General features: G+C 42.3%; 1 protein-coding gene and 1 pseudogene across 10 annotated transcripts in view; both read left to right on the top strand.

The window, feature by feature from the left end:
- The window catches only part of AUTS2 (activator of transcription and developmental regulator AUTS2), a 1,106,350-nt gene that overhangs the window by 107,581 nt on the left and 985,641 nt on the right, over positions 1-13,128 (top strand). The window lies entirely within an intron of this gene.
- On the top strand, positions 532-1,888 carry LOC109453537 (eukaryotic translation initiation factor 2 subunit 3; annotated as a pseudogene).

Below are 13,128 nucleotides of genomic sequence, written 5' to 3' on the forward strand. Positions count from 1 at the left end.
ACATCGCTTCTGATATATGGCAATTTCTGTCAAATAAAAACATTACAGTGTGTCCTCGTCCATCTTATTCACCGTATCTGGCACCGTGTGACTTCTCGCTCTTCCCCCAAATCAAAATGACGCAGGACATCGAGGCAGCCACGACAGCACAACTAAAGACACTCACCAAAGAGGACTTCCAGAACTGCTTCAGAAAGTGGAAAGGATGATGGGATAAGTGTGTTAGAAGCAAGGGGTAGTATTTTGAGGGGGATTAATGGCCATGTGTCTTTAACTATGATACAATTTTTTTTTATGTAAACATTCACCGTATTGTTTGATCACACCTTGGACCTCCACTAACCTGTACTTCTGAGACAAAGATAATTAAAGATTATGATTTTAAACTATTCAAACATTACCCGTTTTTTTCTGAGAATGTATAAGCATATCAGGATCTTTGGTGGGTGTATTTGTTTCCTGTTTGATGTTGTAACAAATTACCACCAAATTTAGTGGCTTTAAGCAACCCAAATTTGCTCCCTGGGGAAGATGGCAGGGGGTGAGGCTGGTGTGACTCTGGGTCAAACGCATCTTTCTCGCCAGGATCTTACCACCTTGGATGTTACAAAATTGACGCTGATTTCACACAAAGTTATCAGCAGACAACCCACAATTAATATAGGTGCAGTTGGTTATGTAGCTCCTGGGAAATCCACAGTAGTAAAAGCTATTCCTGGAGTTCACACTGTTCAAAAATGAACTAGAAGGAAATACTACAGTCAAGTTGGCTCTGCTAACGTTAGGATTTGTGAACTTGATGAGCCAAGTCGTCCTTGGCCAGAACGTTACAGGTCCTGTGGGAGCAGTGCACTGACGCGTTTCCTACAGACCAGAGGGAACTTCATGTGAGTCAGAGTATGACTTTCCTGTGTTTGCTGTCCCGGCCTCGCTATTTCCATGGCTGTATGCTGACCGGGGCGCAGAGATGGCTGCATCTCTTCTGTCGATAGCTATAGGGAGCCCTGTCCTCAGCCTCAGACTTCCGAATACCTGGCTGCGGTAGAAATCATGAAACTGAAGCATATATTGATTGTTCAAAATAAAATTGATTTGGTAATAGAAAGCCAGGCTAAAGAGCAGTATGACTAGATCCTGGCATTTGTACAAGGTACAGTAGCAGAAGGAGAGTCTGTCATTCCGATTTCTGCTCAGCTGACACACAATATTGCGGTTGTCTGTGAGTACAGAGTAAAGTAAATTCCAGTACGCCAAGAGGCTTTTCTTTAGAACCTTGACTTACTGTTATTAGGTCCTTTGATGTCAGCAGACCTGGCTGTGAAGTTGACCACCTTAGTGGTATGTAACTGTGATAATATTCTAAGAAGAGTGTTAAAGGTGGGCCGGAGGTGGAAGTCAGACCTGGTATTGTTTCCAGAGACAGCGAAGGAAAACTCGTGTGTAAGCCAGTCTTTTCCAAAATTGGGTCACTGTCGGCGGGACAGAATGACCTTCAGGATGCTGCTCCAGGGGGTCTTACTGGGCTTGGAACAAACGTTCACCCTACTTTGTGCCAGGCTGACACAATAGTGGGGCAGGTCCTTGGTGCAGCTGGAGCTTTAGCTGAGATCTTCACAGAACTGGACGCTCCCATTTCCTGCTTAGCCGGCTTAGGTGTGCACTGAAGGAGACAAGAAAGCAGACGTCTGAGAATGTGTGCTCGTGCACACTGGGTCCCTGTGGACAGGGGGAAGAGTCAGTGCAGTCCAGGCCGATTGGGGCAAATCGTGTGCACAGAAGTAGGAGAAAACATTGCCGTAGCCAAAGAGTTGGGAAACACTGGCGTTTAATTGGTTCGGGTCCAATAAGAAGAGGCGTGACAGTCAGGCCAGCAGTAGATGATGACTGAAGAATTCCTGTTAAATAATGCATTTGGATAAAGTCAGATTTTCTTTTAACAACCTAGGGGTATATTTTCGTAACAATAGTGGGGAGTGAATTTCACAGCTCATTACCTTAGTAGTAGCTGTTATTCTCATTTTTGGGTGATGAAAATTTAGACTCGAGTATTAAAATGGAGTCTACAATAAATGTAAAAATTAGCATAATGTTGGATTGAATCTACAATTTACCAGAAATTATTCCCAAATAATATCTGATTTATATACCAAGAAAGGTTTGAAATGAAACTCTTTGCTATAACCAGCCTTTGTGGTAGCACACCTACTACTACCAAACCTGTTTGAAATAAAGTTTTTATTTTCATGATTCCTCTTTGAGTAGCTCTAGGCTGGAAAGGCACAAATTCTTGAAGACCAGTTTCCCTTTGCCTCATATCGTGTTTCCCTCAAAATAAGAGCTGATAGCGGGACCATCAGCTCTAATGCGTCTTTTGGAGCAAAAATTAATATAAGACCCAGTCTTATTTTACTAGAATATAAGAAACGGGTATAATATAATGTAATATAATACCTGGACTCACATTAATGTTTGCTCCAAAAGATGCATTAGAGCTGATTGTCTGGCTAGGTCTTATTTTCGGGGAAACACGGTATGTTCTGCTACTTTATCTTTGTTATTTTGAGTAATAAGAAATTAATAGGTTCAAATAAAATTATCCTTTAGAGCAAAACAAAAACACCCCAAATTTATTATTGTACAGTTCTGTAGGTCCCAAATCCAACGTGCGTCTCCCTGGACTGAAGCCAAGGTGTCCGCCGCAGAGGCTCCAGGGGAGACTGTGACCACGTTTGTTCCAGCTTCTGGAGCTTGTAGCTTTGTCCTCTGGTTCCTTCCTCTTTAGAGCCAGTGGTAACAGGTTGGGTCCTTCTTATGATGCCATCTCTCTGTTTCCCACCTCCATAGTCACACTGTCCTCTTCTACTTAAGGATCTTTCAGATCATCTTCGGCCCACCTGGACAGTCCGTGATAATCTCCCCCTTATTTTATGATGAGCTGACCGGCATGCTTAATTCTATCTGTAGTCTCAATTCCCTTTTACAACGGAACACAATATATTCACAGGATTAGGACCTTTGCCATCTTCGGGGAGCCAGTATTTTGCCTTCCACATTAGGGGCACTTTTGCAAACTGCTCATTCTTATCCCCCGGTGAGGTGGTGTAATGCCCTCCTCCCCTGTTCCCTTGCATAACAGATTGTTATGAGGAATGTGACTGGTGTGGGGGGCTGATCATTCATTGCCTTAAAGCTTCCCTCCTCTGCACTGTTACCATCCCAGCTACCTAAGCATTTCATGATTAGTTTGGTACAGTTTTAGGGTTGGAAGGAAGCTGCAGATCCTCGTGGCCAGCCTGCCCTGCAGGGGCTTGCGGACGTCACTTCCAAATGGCGGTCTTGGCAGATAATGTTTTCTGTGAACAGCTCCATTTTTCTGGAATTTGAGAGTTCCTGCTTTCTAGTGAGAGAAACTCTCTTTGCAGGTTGTAGAACCTATTGGTTCTTTCTTATTTTACTCTCTGGGGTCATATTGAATAAATCTAATTTCCTCTTTCATACTTGAAGCCCTTGAGATTTTTTTAAAGACAGCTATCATATTCCCGAGTATGATAAATCTAAAAAAAATAAATAAATCTCAATTTCTTAACTGGGTCTCACATGAAACTGTTTTGAGACTTCTTTCCATCCGGGTCCCTCTCCTGAGTATGATACAGCAGCAAGAAGGGACGAATGAAGGATGATTTAAGAGGAGCCTTAAAATGTCAGAGGAATTGTCCTGTAGAGGAGGCTGGTGAGAGCTTTGCCATCACCACGGAAACAAGAAATCCAGGCTTATACTGTAGCTAAAGAGATTTAGGAGTCAGGAAACCTGCCTTCACCTCACGGATTGAGATAGTGCAGTGGACTGCCACGGGAAGTTGAGGGATCTTTTGCCCTAGACTGTGTGAGACAAGCCTTTAACCTCAGAATTCATTTATTTTGTGTAAGAGGCTTTGCTTTTAGTTAAATGTTCAGCTAAAAGTATTGTCATTGCTTGTCATTTATGCCTGATGCCTGGATTTCCCTCTTGTTGGTTCGCTGGATGTAAAGCGTCATCATGACTGCTGTTAACCACAGGGGAAGGAATATGGTTCGTGGCTTTATGAAGGAAGGAAAACAGTGGCATAGCTCAGGATAATTAATAGCAAGTGGAGTGACAGGTTGATTCCCTGGTAGGGACCCTGGCATTGTTGAAGGAAAAAATCACTTTATTCTTTCATAGAGAGAGGCAGCTGTAATTCCGGTTGGATGAAATCCAATTAAAAGGAACTGACATGCAAATTGATGATCAGGCAGTGTGAGCACAGAAAACATCCAAAAAGAGTCCTGTAGGAAGTGGCAGAGAACAGTGTGAGTCATTCGGCGTGGAAATGTGTGTGCAGGAGAAAAGGGGAACTACCTGAGCCAATCCGTCTGGAATCGCAGCTCGGAGTTAGAGCAGGACACTGATTGTGTGGTGGGTTTACAATGACCGCACTTTGAGACATTTTGGAGTTGAGACATACATTTTAGGAATGATAGCCTTTCACAATAGAATGATTATCAATCAACCCTTGAGGGTTATAGGTTTCCAAATTGGTGGTGGTTAAATATAATGTTTCCAAGAATACATGATGGGAGCCTAAGCCTGGCTCTTGGGAAGGTCTCTGTGCAGATAGACTTCACCTCACCTAATGATGTGTCCTCAAAGATGTGTGTAAGAATTGACTCCTAAATTTAGGATGAAATAGGAGGGCTTGCCATTTTTAGTAATGCTATTATGAATCATTTTCTAAAGTGAAAAATCCTTTTATAACCAAAGTCATGCACAATTTATCTTTTGAGTAAATTCATAAGTCCGTACATGAGGTTTGCTGAAACAAAGGTTTTTTTTAAAAAAATGAAATAATTGTAGGGCCAAGTAGCAGTTAAGTGTTAGAATAACAGGAAAAGGTGGGCAGAATTTTGTAAGAAGTCAGTAGATTGCTTTTTAGGGAGGAGAATTCTGCGTAAGAAGTCAGGTGGCATCTGCTCTTGTGGGAGAAGAAGAGGGCTGCCCAGTGTATTGCAGGGAGATTTATCAGGATCTGTGGGGAACTGCCGCAGCAATGGCTAAGAAATGTTCTCAAGCAGGAGGAAATGGGACCATAAGAAAGCCAAAGAAGGTGAAATGGAGTTCACCCTCAGAATGCTGCGGAAGACTGAGAAGCTAAGAAAGGACTGGCACAGGCAGCGGCAGCAGCAGCAATAAGAGATCAGAATATGGTGGGCAGTTTCCACTCGGCACCGCCACAGCCAGTTGTCTTACTGGTCAGCTGCAACGAACATGACCAATGGGGATTCCGAGTGACCAGGAGCAGTTCTTGTGGGTCCAGGTGTGAGCAGTGAGCGTCACGTGGTGTAGGTCCCATGCAGTGTGACCAGCCCTCTCAGGTTGGTCCAGGTGTGAGCAGTGAGCGTCACGTGGTGTAGGTCCCATGCAGTGTGACCAGCCCTCTCAGGTTGGTCCAGGTGTGAGCAGTGAGCGTCACGTGGTGTAGGTCCCATGCAGTGTGCCAACTCCGCTCAGGTGCTCTGGCAGCTGTGCACTCTGTGCAAGGAAGCCTAGACAAGCCAAGCCTTTTGTGCTTGCTCTGTCAGAAAGTGACCGGTGGCAGCGTGCTAGAAATGAGTCGATGGGTAAGTAATGGACTGTTGGGCCTCACCCCCTAGTCCACTGTTATTGGATTAGAAGCAGCTCATCACACTGTAATGGTGGCTCAGTGAAATGCATGAGCGTTCTCAGGCCGCGGCACGAGACAAGCTACGCATCGTGGAATGTGGAGAATCACCTGGAGAGGGACTGAAGTCTGCAGTGTGTGGTACGGGGTGGGTGAGTAGGGCCCAAGAATAGCCTACAGAAGCAGCAGGGCTTGTGTTGATGTAGTAAGCAGAGGGGCCTCCGGGGTATTCCTGAGTGTAAACAGGGATCCTATGAAGCTGGGGGAAAAGAAAACACTCAGTTGGAGGAGCCAGACCACAGTGGACGTCACCTCTGACCTGCCATTAACATTGTGTCACATTTCCTTGGGTGAGTCACCTTTCCTCTCTGACCCTGAGTTTCTTCATGTCTAAGGATGATTAGATGATTTTTTTGTCTTCTCCTCCAACTCAGTGACCTGACGATTTCATTGCCTTTCGAGAACCACGTGAGGCAGGGAGTGTTGCTGAGCTACCTGCTGTAGACCAATGGCCCGTGCACGTCCCTAGGTTTGTTTTTCTGTTGTTTCAAAAAAGCATTTCGTCATTGGACTTGTGAGGGAGTTGTCTCTTTAATCTCTCTTGTTTCCTTTTTTCCCTACAAATGATACGCACAGGACTGGCACACAGGACTGCTATTGTCCTACCCAGCGCTTTTGCAGAGAAATGAAAACATTGCACTTTTAAAGGCACAGAAAGCAAAAACTGTAGCATCAGGATTCAAGTTTCCAGAATTGGTTAACTTTCTGCTTTGTTTTGCTGAGCTGAATGAAAACGATTTGATTGAACATTACTGCTTAGGGGTACATATTAATAACCACAAAATCCATGGTAGTTCTTTTTCTTCTTTGCAAAGAATTTCAAATTACGATCTAGGACTTGGATTATCACTGTCAGCTGAGTGTGGATGTGAGAAATGTGGATGGTTTACCTGTTTAGAGGGCGGACTGGGGAGGAACAGCTCTTTGGAAATGCACGTCCAGAGAGGGAATTCCGGCTGCAGCCTTGATGTGTGTAGCTTTATTTTCATTAATAAGTTGTTACAGTTCAGATATCTAGCAACTGGTCTGGATCTTTATAACGTTAGCTAATAAAAATAGTTAGAAAAAAGTCATCAAAAGTAGAATTTTTGATTTAAGAACTGAAGTGTCTTTCATCTTTAATATTCTACAGAAGAGTTTGTTAGTTCTGCGAGTTTCCAGTAATACCCAAGTAGCTCTTCACCACAGACGTAACATACACTCTCATATGATCACCTTTTTTTTCTTTTTGGGTTTTATCCTTATCCCAGCTGACTTTAATTTAGGGGGTCGGAGGTATGGTATTGGTATTAATTTATTTGTAAAATCAGTAGAACTACATCAAACACTTAGTGTGTGTCAGGCTTTACCACGATAAATAAGAGACGTTCCTGCCCTCCCAGAGCCCACTTGAGGAAGGTACAGAACTTTGAAAAGTAAACAAGGTTACCATGCCAATAGATGGCTGCAAGACAGGGAGAGGCATGCTGTTGTTTCTAGCAGGTTGCTGAGCAAAGAGCCTGCATGTGCGAGCGCCAGGCATTAAGTACTTGGGGACATGGGAGAGGGGAGGTTTGTAGCTTGGAGAGAGATCAGAGAAACCTCCATGAAAGAGGTGACACGATAATGATGTTTCAACACACAGGAAGGGATGTGCCAGTAGACAGGCAGGGTGGCATTCCAGGGACAGAGTGGTCACGACTGAGGCGTGGGGACATGGAGATGCCTGTCCTCTTTGGGTCCTGAAAATAAGTGCAGTGTTGGCAGATGGCTGGGTTTGTCTGGGGCCGCGGCCAGTCAGCATCAGAGGGCAGGCTGTTTGAGGATGTCTGCTCAAACTGTACCGGAAGGCGTGCTTGGGGAGTTGTGTGCTGGGTTTCTTCAGGTCTTGTGACCATGTTAACATCGGGTGGTTTGTCTTTTTGTTACTGATTTACCAGAGTCCTCTACGTAATCTGGATACACATCCCTTGTCAGGTATGTAATAGGAATACTTCTCCCAGCCTTCGCTGTTTGCCTTTTCAATTTCCTGATGATGTCGTTTGATGAACCAGAAGTTAAAAGTTTGATGAAGTCCAGTTGATCTTGTTTGTCCCTTACATGCTTCATGTCGTTTGTGTCTTCTCTACGAATTCTTTACTCACCGTAGGTTCTCCATTGTTTTCTTCTAGAAGTTTTATTTACATTTTGGTTTATGAGCCTTCTCAGATTTTTGTGTGTGGTGTGACGTAAGAAGTTGCATTTTTCTCCCCCTCATTTTCATTCAGTTGTTCTAGCACTATTGTTTGAAAGACTTTTTCCCTCCCCCATTGAATATCCTTGGCACCTTTGTTGTAATCTGTTGCCTGTTTCAGTCTGTTTCTGCTTATGTCTGTTTCTGGGCTCTGTGTTCTCCATTGACATGTTTGTCCGTATCCCAGTACCACAACTGTCTGGATTACTCTGGCTTTATAGTAAGTATTGAAATACAGTAGTGTGAATCCTCCCACTTTGTTCTTTTTCAAGATTGTTTGACAATTCTAGGTCCCTTGCTTTTCCATACAAAATTTTAGAATCAAATTGTCAAATTCTACAAAAAACACACCTGGATTGCTTTACAAAATCCTGCGATGCCCAGGCAGTCTTGACTGTTCCATGGCAGTCAAGTCAGAATCGTTTGGAGGCTGAATCCAGTTAATTATCCGTTAAAACTCCCTAGGTTATTCCAAGTACAGTAAAGGTTGGGAACCCATGTGCTAATGGAGTTTTAGTGTGGTACACTAAAAGAGAAATTCAGTAGTGGATTACTGGGCTAGGACTGACCCCAGTGGGTTGTCTGTGTGGGAATTGACGTGGGCCTTTAAATGGAAGAGATTGTCCAAGTTTATGGGAAGGGAGGGTTGAAAGAGGCTGGCTGAGGGGGAGTGAGAAGCTGTGACCCCCAGGGTCACGGAGTCCCACTGCTAAGTGCTGAGTCTCAGCCCGATTGCTCAGGGTCTCCTCACGCTAAGCCTGATGCATGTGTGGACTAAAAACCAGTCACTGGCAAGCTAAGGAATGCTTTGCGTTGGTAAAGCGTAGCAAATAAATGCATTCTTGTAGAGTAGCTTTCTCGTGGATTAAGGAAGCCTTGGTGAAATCTGTGTAGGCACCTTCTAAAATGATTATGTGCTTTTTGCTTTTCGAAGATTTTCTGTCTTTTTATTTTATTTTAGTGTGTTTAAGTAAACAGTGATTCATCCATTCTTCCCATGTAGGGGGTTCTGTCAGAACTGCTGCCTCCCTAAAAGGCTTTAAAGGAAAAAGAGACAAAGTCTCAATCAAATGACCTCATTGGGTCGACACAGTATGTGGGCTGGTAGGTGCTTGCTTGCGGCTTTTTTAAAACCACACTTTTTTTCTCTTGAAGAGAGAGGTTGGAACTACAGTAGTTCTCCCTTCTCTGCAGTTGCACTTTCCAGTTTCATTTACCTGTGGTCACCTGCAGTCAGAAAATATTAAATGGAAAATTCCAGATATAAACTATTCTTAAGTTTTGAATTGTGCGCTGAGTGGTGTGGTGAAATCTTGTGCCATCCTGTCTGGGACGTGAATCACCCCTCTGTCCAGTGTGGCCACGCTGTACATACAGTACAATAAGATGTTTTGAGAGAGAGGCCATGTTCACGTAACTTTTATTACAGTATATTGTTATACTTGCTCTATTTTATTATAGTTATTGTTGTTAATCTCTTGTTTTTACTTATAAATTTTACCTAATTTATACATTAAACTATCATAGGTATGTGTGTATAGGAAAAAATTATAGTATATACAGAGGGTGCCAAAAAAATGTATACATATTTTAAGAAAGGAAAAAACTGTATTAAAATTGTAATATTCAATATATACTGGTAACAAAAGATGAATACAAGTCATGTGTATACATTTTTTTTGCGCCCCCCCCCCCCCCATAGGGTTTGGTGCTGTCTGTGGTTTCAGGCTTCTTCTGGGGGTCTTAGAACACATATTCCACATGGATTGGGGGTGGGGAGCGACTGTAGTCAGCTGAGCCCCTCTTTCCAGAATATAAGTTCCCTAAACAGCTGTAGAGAATTAATTTCAGTCAGCGCTAGCAGAGCTGTAATCTCAACTTTCTGCTCAGTGTTATGGAAAATCCTCTCTAGAAAACAGCCAGTATCTACCTGCTAAGGGATGTTAAAAAATTCAGATGAACATTGGATTTTTGAGTGTTTTCTGAGTAGAAGCGGCATGGAAAATCCTTTACTGAGCTAGATTTTACAGTGCAGAAAGCAAGCATTGATGATATATTTATACTTTTGTGCATGTGACGTGTTGGTTGTACTATTTTCTTGTTTCAAATAGAATTCACAAATACCATGTCCACTCCAAACCTCATTTTTCTGGGAGGGGTGAGACACTTTAGACATGAAAGCTTTGATATTAGCAACTTCTCACTTATTTATAAATATATATATATATATATATATATATATATATATATATATATATTCTTTCAAGGTAGTGAAGCAGCTGGGCGGAGGATGAGAGGAAAGTTTCTTTCCTTTCTCATTTACTACTGAATTTAATAACACACACACACACACACACACACACACACACTTCTTTTAATAATGTTTTGTAAAGAGGGAAAAGCAGTCACAGACTCCTCTTTAAGAAATCTCTCCCCCCCAACACACACTTTTTCCATTTTTATACCTTTATTTCTAGGATTCATCTGTAATGCAGACATCACTTTTATGGTGGTATAATCATAACAAATAATTTTGTATTTTGCTTAACATTTCAAAAGCCATTTGCTATGTTGCTGTATTACCTTTATAATTAATAATTTCATGGCTGCATAACAGTACATCAAATTGTGCCATAGTTTATATTCTAATGTTGGAAGTTTTCAATTTTGTGCTGTTAGAGCACAAAGAATTTCTTTGTACATCAATTCCCCCCTTAATTTTTTTGATACATTCTCTGTCGTAGAATAACAGGGTACCTTCCTGTTCTAAGGGTTTTATCAGTGTACAGTTTACACTATATATTATAAGGTATAATTAAAATTATAACTATTTAAATTTTTAGGGATTAAAAAGCTATGGGATTCTTTGCATAACTGTATCACTCAAAAACCTGTACTTTGGTTTGAGCTCCATTTATGTCTACCTGTTACTGGTTTATGAATTGGACTCTTTCTTAACCGATGTGTAAAGTGTTTTTGTTATATATGTAGTAACACTTTGCAATATTTGTTGTAAATACTTTTTCCAGTTCCTTTTTTTACTTTAGCTTTCCATTACAAAGGAGTTCGTGAGGTTGAATTTTTGTGTTTTTTTTTTTACTTTTTCTGTTGCTTTAAGATGACAAACATGTTGTCCTTTGAGAGATCTAATACGATGCTGTTTTCTACCCTTTAATATTTCCTGTGGTTTAATTAAAAGAAGTTTCTTGGATCCATCTGAGTTTATACTGATTCATGTGCCCTCTTCTTACCTGCAGTGCAGTGAGGAAAGGTGGGTTATTTCAGGAGCTTGTGTTGTCACACGTCTTGGGAGAAGACTAGAAACAGCCAGAATTCCTATATTGGCTTCCTGCAATGTCTGCAAGTCTGTGTTTACTCTTCTGTAAAGCTGGGATGAGAATAACAAATGGATAGAGAATTTTTTTTAATGCACTTAAGCCTTCTCTTAAGCACTGTTAAGAACCTCAGTTAGAAGTGTTTAAAATACCAAATCACTGTAACTTTTGATTAATACGTGTGTACCATTATACCTTGGATTTTTCTCAATCGTTAGAGACCATATGGGATCTTTGTTTTTTTCCTGACACTAAGCACACCTGTATCACCTGTGGACATTGGGGGCGCTGGGTATAGAAAAACCTTCTCTCGAGGCTGTCCATCAGAAATACCCAGTGTGAAAACCAGGCCGAGCAGGTCGTTGGTGAGGGCTCTGGGACGGTCTGTAACCAAAGTGACTTCAGGAAATAGGAACACTTGGAGGCAGTGCAGATGGCGCTTACAAAACATGGGCTTGTTTCACCCACTTTGCCACTTATGTGCCCCTGGGTAAGTCATTGAACCTCTCCAAACTTAGTTTCCGCAGTGATAAAATGGGGATAATATTGATAAGTCATTTAATTATATAAGAAAATGTATGTGAGATGTTCAGTTGCTGCCTGACCCATAGCAAAAGCCAAGTAAATCAGAGTTGGCATTACCACCTTTATTAACAGCCAACATTTGTGTGTATTTCTGACCTACGGAGCCTTTGAACCTGCTGTTTCTCATTTGTGAATCTGAGCTTTGTACACCGTGGATTTTAAATGTTCCGCCACCTGTGTGTTCATTGGTTCAAGACGTTGTTCCCTTGTAGTCAGCTGACAGCGGTATGCATTCAGTCGGCGTTTGTCGTGCCCTTTCCTGCCATGTCTTCTTATCTAAATGAAGTTCTAAAACCTCTGTGAGTCCAAAGCTTGTATCTTATTCAGCTGGCTTGTCCCTGTCCCCAGAGCTGGGCCACAGAGTCCAGATCCACTGCTACTGGAGCTCTAGCTCCGCGATTTATTATTTTAGTGACCTTGGGCAAGTCAGTTTCTGGCTTGTCGAGGCCACCTGTTGTTCTCTGTAAAACGAGTAACAAATTCCTTCCGAGGATTACTTTAAGCAGTGTAGTCGGAAGTCCTTTGTACAGCAGACTACTAGTACTTTCTCCGTAACTGCCTGCTCTGCCAGCGCGTCAGCGGTGTTTAGAAGGTGTATGTGTCCTGGGCTGGCGGCCGATGGAAGGCTGTGGAATCCTTAACTCGAGTATCCAGATATGCCCATTAAAAAGTGAAAATTGTTCTTTGGGGACTAGTCATCCCGCAGGGTGGTGAGACACATGTTAATGAGAACACTGGGGCACCTTCCATGGGAAGCGTTTGCCTCTTGCTCTTGTAAAGGTGAAGCACAGTTACACGTAGGTGCCCAGAGCAGGTTCAGTGATTTAACGCCACCCTGAGGAAGCGAGCTGCCTCTGGACTTAAGGAAATTTAATATAGATTTTGGTATATGTGGTCCAGGTGGGCCGTCTGTGGGGTACACATAAGGAGACTCAACGCTCGGACAACAACGGAGTGTGGCTCTGAGGCAGTTTTCATGGGATCAGCCTTATTTCCCATGGAATTCCATCCTCTCCTGACCTACTGGTGTCATTTCTCTGCGTCGTGTGTGTTCGGGTTATATTTTTTTCTTTCCAATTTGATTTTCAGAAATGACAACGCTGAAATGTTGGCTGTGGTGAATTTTAATAGATAAGGCTCAAATACTAGGTATCCATTTCTCTCTTGAATAAAAAATAAAGTTGTGTTATAAAGAAAAAAGCCCAAGTATTTATGAAAAAATCCCTGTCTTCATTTTGGAAAATGGTAACATTTGTTA

The sequence above is a fragment of the Rhinolophus sinicus genome, linkage group LG03, assembly GCF_036562045.2.
Source record: "Rhinolophus sinicus isolate RSC01 linkage group LG03, ASM3656204v1, whole genome shotgun sequence".
Lineage (NCBI taxonomy): Eukaryota > Metazoa > Chordata > Mammalia > Chiroptera > Rhinolophidae > Rhinolophus > Rhinolophus sinicus.